A 7,656-nucleotide genomic window follows, 5' to 3' on the forward strand; every position below is an offset into this window, starting at 1 on the left:
TAGCCCGACGCCGTAATTACTGGATTGTTTTGCACTGGGCTCTTTGTGAGCCTTGGGACAGCCCCATATCTCGGTGGGGTTCGCTTTCCTGCGGAGGTCTTACTGTCGGGTCGCTTTCTGACGCGATTCTTCCTCCTTCCCACGGCAAACGGGAGAAGAGTTAGACTTTTCCGTCTGTTGCAGTTTTCCCAAGTGGGGCTCTCCAGATGTTGGGGTACACCATCCCCAGGCACAAACAGCACTGACAGAGGGAAGTTGCTGTAGGAGCAGTTTGCCTAGGAAGAAAACTAAAGGGAAAGAGGAAGAACAAAGCAGCAAGCAAGCTTCTGTCTGGGGAGTCAGGTGGGGCCCCTGGAGATGCATTTGGGGTCTTGATGCCATTGTGATGACCCTCCAAAAGACAATATTGTTGAATGACTGGGTGCTTGATTTCAAAACATTCCCAGCCAAGGAATCATGCAGCTGCAGGATGGGTGGTTAAGTAGCCTGTTTTAAGTTCCTTCTCACTTTTGAATACTCTAAAGAAGATAGGGAAGAGTCTCTCTCTCCCCCCCTCCCTCCCTCCCTCCCTCCCTCTCTCTCTCTCTCTCTCATTTTCCTACTGAGGACTTGATATCAATAAGTTTTCCTCCCTCCCATTCTCTCAGTCAGAATTGAAAACCTCTTTTTTTATTCAAAGACTCATGGATAGAGAAGGCTGCAGCTTTGCCTACAGCATGGGAGTGATAGGCAGAGTTTACAAGGGTAGAAAGTTTTACCAAAATTACACCACCACCACCCCGCCATTGAATGCACTGGGAGCTAACTCTTGGTTTAACTTTCCCATACAAGTTAATATGGCATGTGTGTATATTTTATAAGCCAATGGGACATATATGACTTATTCCTGGCTGGGTCACACACTACATTTGGCTTTTTAAAAGCTCAACCTTATTACTTGACAAGCAGTCAGTCCATTTTTTTAAAAAAAATATATATGTTCAGATGAATAATGCGTATGAATTCCCCATCACCCAGTTCTGCAATGTAAGGCAAATCTCACTCTCCAGGAGGTGACAGAAAAGGTGTCTTAGTCACAGCACAACTAGCTAACCTGTACATTGAGGTGTTATGAGTGAGCTTACCTAAAGTGGCATTTCCATTGTAAGGAAATGGCATTCTCCAGACTCACGATGCATAGAAGCTGGCTGAGAAAATAGGCAGTTTAATTTATATTTCCTCTTCTGCTAACATTCCAGTTAGCCACAAGACTCCCTTCCCCTCCTAGATGCATTATGCCTCTCCCTGAAAGCAAGATGGATCATGGAAAATGATGATTTCTCCAATGGTTTGCCTCTTCTTTGCAGAATTTTCTGTCTGATCAGAGAGAGATCTCAAAATTATCAACCAGGGAAGAGCCATGGAACTGAACTCAAAGGTATTTCAGGAAAGATGCAATATTTGGGAGGCCTAAAATTATGTTTCAGGATAAATCTTCCCATAGAGGCTATTCATCACAGCCATTGCGCCTGGACTGCCAACACTGTAGATATTCATCAGTCTCACTGATGCCACAAGCTATATCTAAAAAGTTAAATCCCCAGTTGTCTTTTCCAAAGATGGTTTACTGTAACATGCTCTACTCAGTGTAATCTACTAGGGAGCTAGCGTGTTGTTCAAAAACTATTATAATTGGATCAATTCCATGTTTCAGTGCATTTGGGAAGCAGTTGAACTCAGTGAAAGAGTAAATAAGATTAGCATGCCAAAGTTCCTAGGTTAAATCTCAAGTGTCTCTCGTAAAATACGATCTCAAACACGAGGGGTGGGATAGATCACTTCCTTGGGCTTTAAAGATCCACTGCCAACCAATGTAAAATAAGACCTCCAACATTTTTAGGTGAAGGCTCTATTTGGAATAGAGAGAGAATGTCATGGGCATTTCTATCTAACACTGCAGCTGACCCAAAGTCTAAGTAGAAGCAGAGGCTTAGGCTCTTAAGCTCCAAAGCATAAATAGTTTTCTGCTCCCAATGCCCATTTCATAAGAGGGAAATGTTGAGCTTGGCCATGTAACCTGGCCAAAGAAATTGAGTATAAGGCAGAGGTAGCCAAATCACATACTTGGTTCACAGAAAGCAAACTGGTGATTCTAAGAAAAACTACCCATCCATAAAACAAACCAGCCAATATGAAATCTTAACAAGCAAACCAGTTGAACAGATACAAACAGAGCACAAATATGCATTCCACCAACGGTAACACAAGCGAGTCACTCCCTTGCTTTGCATCTCCTTTCCCAGAATGCTGTTTGCTGTCCCCATTTTTTTTTTCTGAGCATGCCTCCAAATGTCATAGTAGGCAACAGCCATATCTAAAATGCAGCCAATTACAATAATCCAAAGGTGTTTTTGGAAATAAAGAAGGTGCTCTGCATTGAAGCATATTAACCTTCCAGCTTTAGAGAAAAAATAATTTTAAAATAATGAGGACAGGGAGCCTCTCCCACGTTGGAGGTAGAGGAGCTAGAACTTCATAAATCAAACAGAAATGAGGTTGATTTATTGGTGCTGTCTTTGGAAACTAGGACTATAGTTGGATGGCATAGGAAGCTTGCGTTGATAAATTATGATCAGCTAAGTATAGGAGCAAGGACCCTGACAAGGACTAACGAGGTGTTTAGTTCCGTTTGTTGGACTGTCAAGCCATCTACAGTTCTTCAGCCTTCAATTCCTATCTACTAGATGATACAATTGTTTCTATGCAGAGGCTGCCCCAGATACCTCCAAAATGTGAACCATTAGTCATATCCCACTTTTCTTTATATAATGATCAGGGTTCCTGGGACTCAGTTCAGTTTGGACATGGTATCTACCAGTTAAAAATTGTGCAAGCTGAGCGCTGTGGTCCAGTGTTCTCTGTAACGTTGTATGTGTTTGTGCAAGTCACCTTAGGGATTACATGCACCTAACTCCCACTGTCACTTACACTGAGCTGAAGGGCTGCTTGTCAGGAGCCACATTCTAACAGGTTAGCCTTATGTAGCAATTCAAGAGAGACCATGCTAACCCAAGCTTTCATGAGAAGTGCCAGTGCAGTAAAGCCAACACTGCCAATCCTATTCACTTGTGCTGTGTATGGCTTAGGAGATGACTCCGTGTGGTGGGATTTTATGTTACAATGGTATTCATCTGAACCCTGGAATTATGTGGGCATGATGTGGATCTCTCTCACTTTCTAGGCCATTAACTAAAAATGGGGTAGACCCACAAAGGTAGCTCTTCCTAATATGAGTCCTATGCAGTAGTGCAGAGTCTGGCTGTATCGCAGTGGCTTCAGCAGAGGGACACCACTGATGATTTCCTCAACCTTTTCAGAAGTGGCTGTACCAAATCAGGTATTATGCAGGTTTCAGTGCAGGAGAATGACATTATTAACAGTACATTTGCCCCTTTGGATGTGCTCCAGGAGCAGCCCAGCTCCCCTCAGAAGCAGGGAGTGAAAGCTCGGTCCAAATCCACAGAGGAGATCCAGCCTGCCAAGAAGGTAACTGTACCAGCCAAAGTCCACTTGGGCCAAGAGGCCACCATATCTGGTGAGATTCACAGGTGGCCTGTTGGCTGTCTGGAAGTAGGCATGTTTCATTGGGGGAAACTAGTAACCCAAGAAGAAGCAGAACATCCGGTGAGGTTGACTAGGTCCACGGGATGTGCAGAGTCCACAGATTCAGTTGGCAAGGATGATACCCATTAACAAGCTCAGCAACTAGGTTAACTGAAGCTGCTAGATTGGTGGTCTTGCACACTGTACTCAAGCTCTGCCATGAGTCATTTTCCTCCATATCAGTGAGAACAGTCCTCATCATGAGCTCAGTATCTCTTGATCCTGTGTAACTGAGCCCTGTTTGCCAGTTCAGTGGGGCAGTCAACCCCCTTTGGGCTACCCATTTGTTTTTGCAGTGCTGTTCTGTGGGTTGATTGGGGAACTTCAGGGCCAGGAGGGAGATGAGTCAGAGGTCCCTGTGGCTACTGGTGTCAGAGGCTGAAGTGAGGAATTAAATGGTAAGTCTCTGTCACTGAAGTCCTGAACCTCCCTTTGGGGAGGGGGAAGATTGAAAGAAGGGAAAGGACCCAAAGCTTTGCACTTAACACAGGTGTGCTTAGGCCTTTTGTGCCAGTGGGCTCATTTGGAAGTTTTAGAGCCATTTTTACAAAGTGGCTGCCATGGGAAGAACTTTCCCAGTCATAAAATGGCTGCCACAGTGGGCCTTGCCAGTAAAAAACCATCTGTTTAGCAAAAAGCCAGCCATCAAACCTTCTAGCTACCCAGGATGCTTTCTACATCCCCAGCTTACCATTGACTTCTTTCCACACAGGTAGAAACATACTTTCACACCTCAGAATGAGCTGCGATTGCTTACCATTTCCATTGACTGAGAAGGCTGGCGGGGCTTACATGGGGTCAGGAGACACACTTAGCAATAAAGATGGTGCTTGAAAATGACGCTTTGCTTTGCAGCATGCTTGCTTCCTTTTGATTCCTTTTGATTCCTTTTTCAGTGAAAAATCATTTGAAAAATTAAGTCAGGTGCGGTAGATAGCTGCTGCTCAGGGAGATGCCTGTGAGCACAGTGATGTCCACAAGCATCTGGTTGCCCACTCAGATTCAGAGCAGTTTGGGATCCATGCCTGTCAGAATTTCTAGTTAAAAAGAATCAGTAGCAGGTGATGAATCTGTATATTTATTCATTCATTCATTCATTCATTCATTTTTCAAATTTTTATCACTGCCCATTTCCCCCAAAAAGGGGACTCTGGGCCATTTACAATAAAATTAACAATTAAAACCATAAAACATATAAAATACAGTACAGACAGCCAAATATAAATACAAATAAGTATAAAATCCAAGTAGCTATGAAATATGGTTCAGTGGGGAGGGCTCTACGTCACCAGCCACCCCAAGGAAGAGCTGTTGCCCTTCCCATCCCAGGCGAGGCGGCAGAACCAGGTCTTCAAATCCTTCCGGAAGGCCAGGAGCAAAGGGGCCTGCTTCACCTTCAGGGGCAGAATGTATTTGCTTGCTTGCTTGCTTGCTTGCTTGCTTGCTTATTTGTTTATTTGTTTATTTGTTTATTTGTTTATTTATTTATTTAATATACGCTGCTTTCCATACAATCACATCTCAGATTGGTTTACAAAATATGGTCATGTCACACAGTGCAGTTGAAAGCAGTTGGGCATTGAGAAATGCAGTCCAGAACATATTTTCAGAACAAAACTGTGCAGTAGAAGCTTCTCCAACTCGATGCCCTCAGTAGCATCCAGAACATGGCCAAAACCTTTGAGAGTTTAAGTAAGTAAATAAGTTTATTGTTGTAACCACTGATCATAATATATGGAATGCCATAAAATACAATTATATAACAATAAAATATTATAAAATATAATAATTATATAATAATTATAAAATAAAGTAATAAAAGAAGTATTAGATGTAAAAATGTTACAGCAAAATAAAGCCAAAGCTACAACTAAGAACTTAAATATTTCTGAGTTTAAATGACAGCAGAGCAAAAGTAGCAACTTGGTTGCTCACCGTTGGGAACACATCTGCAAGAAGATAGTTCAATCTTTCAAGGTCGGAGCTCTTGAGTTCACCTGCCATTAATAATTTGGCCCTGATCGCAGTGTAAATGGGGCAGTGGAGGACCTTTGAGAGTTGCAATCGCAGCACATTTGGAGAATGCCAGATTGGGGCTGGCTGGCATTGGAAGACCCCTCCCATTTTCCTGTATAGTTTGATGGGAAGGTCTTATACTTATTCACATAGTGTCAATGAAGGCTACTTGATTCAACTCAGTTTTGACTCTCTTTACAGGCCTTCCACACTCCCCAGAAGTCATTGCCCAATCAGATGAATGGAGATGAGTCCAAGGTATGTTCGTCATCAAGTCGTTAGAATCTGCTCATCTCCAACCAGATACGGGTCCACATACCATGGTTAACTTCTTTGCCTTTTCTAAAGTCTCAAGCCTCTATTCTGTAACTTGGCATGTGATTCTAACAAAAAGGAAGGCACATGCTTCAGCCTGGTTCTCAAGAAGAATTTTTCAGCATCTAGATGAGCAACTTATGAGCATTTGGGATAGTCTTTAAGAAGGCAGCTTATGGATTCAAAAGCATCAGAAAAAGAATATGGGAGGAGGAATCTAATAAGTTACAGGAGAGTTATGTTTCAGGTTTCCATGCTAGTAGACATTTGTGGACCCCACAAATGAGTTTATTATAATTATGTACTATATACCCTGCTTTTCAGGATAACAAAAAGCAGTATAAACAAATAAATAAATTATTAAATAAAATACATATTAAAAATAAATAAGCAAGCACACTTCTAGGATCCTTTCCATAGGAAGGTGACTATAATGATCTTATGGGGAGGATGGAAGAATCTATCTCAGCAAGCTTCTGAGATGGTCGTGGGGGGGCTGCCTCCTTCCCTCTCCCTTCAGAGATCCTTCCCACACAACAGTGAGTGGTAATGCCCAGGGAGGGGGGATAGAACAATCCACCTAAGCAAGCTTCTAGATGGTCTTCATTCTCCTCCCTGTAATATACAGATTCTCATATCAAGAAAAAATGTCTGAGATGATCATCATTGAAGGCAGCTTGGCAACTGACACATTTTACTGCCACAAAAGTTTTTATGCAAAAAATTCACTTTGTCGGGTGATTGAGACAGTGATGGTGGAGTCCTGAATTGCTTTTCCTGCCTCTGACTCTGTCCCATTCTGCTGTGCTCCTCAGGGCTCCTGTTCTGTCCCACCATCTGATGCCTCTCAGCAGGAGCAGACCTGAGGAGTAGGAACTGCTTGAGTGCCTGTAACAAATGTGGAGTCCTGCTGCTCCTTGGCTTTGCGTTATTTCTCAAACCTCCTGTCCTCCTGGATGTCACTGTGGTTCTGTCTGTCCAGCTGTCGGTGTTTAACTGTTTGTCCTGTCAGTGGAATGAGACCTGGGTAAATAAAGTTTGTTTGAACATCATTTATTCTCAGTTGTTGCAGGTATGCAGGTGTTGCTTGTATGATAACAGCCCCTTGAGGTATAAGAGCAGAAATAGAGACTAAATTTGTTCAAGGACTTTGCCTTTCATATATTATATGCTGATGGATATCATGAGTGTCTCTGCAAAGAAGTCTGTGGGATTATCAAATAGTGATTACAAGTGTATCTGGGGTGTGTTTGGAGAGAAGGATGCTTAAATCCTTCATATTTAATGAGTAATGTCTCATGACTTATTAATTGCAAGTTAGTCTTCCATTGAGAGAGACTCAACACCTGGAGACTGCCTGGACAAATACCCATCATCTTGACATCCACCTTTTCTTCCAAGAACATCCCTACGGTCTCCTTGATCCCGTCTATCCACCTTATCTATTGTCTTTTCCTTCTACTTCTCTCTGCCTTGCCAAGTATAATTGCTTTTCTACTCCACCCTTTGCTCTCATTGCAAGCCCAAAGTATGTCAGTTTTTGCTCATTAATCCTCACATCAAGGATGCAGTCAATCTTTATTTCATCTTGGACCCATTGATCAGTTCTTCTTAGTATTTGTACCAACGTGTCCAAGTCTGTCTTCTTTCTCATGGGCCATATCTACAGAGCTGCTTTGCTGT

General features: G+C 42.6%; 1 long non-coding RNA gene across 1 annotated transcript; it reads left to right on the forward strand.

Moving 5' to 3' along the window:
* Window positions 1–903: 903 nt before the first annotated feature.
* On the forward strand, window positions 904–7,024 carry LOC134492267 (uncharacterized). Its single transcript, XR_010067415.1, has 4 exons — window positions 904–1,417; window positions 3,448–3,525; window positions 5,860–5,916; window positions 6,789–7,024. It is a non-coding gene; the product is annotated as an uncharacterized LOC134492267 (long non-coding RNA).
* Window positions 7,025–7,656: the final 632 nt, after the last annotated feature.

This window comes from Candoia aspera, chromosome 2 (genome assembly GCF_035149785.1).
Source record: "Candoia aspera isolate rCanAsp1 chromosome 2, rCanAsp1.hap2, whole genome shotgun sequence".
Taxonomy (NCBI): domain Eukaryota; kingdom Metazoa; phylum Chordata; class Lepidosauria; order Squamata; family Boidae; genus Candoia; species Candoia aspera.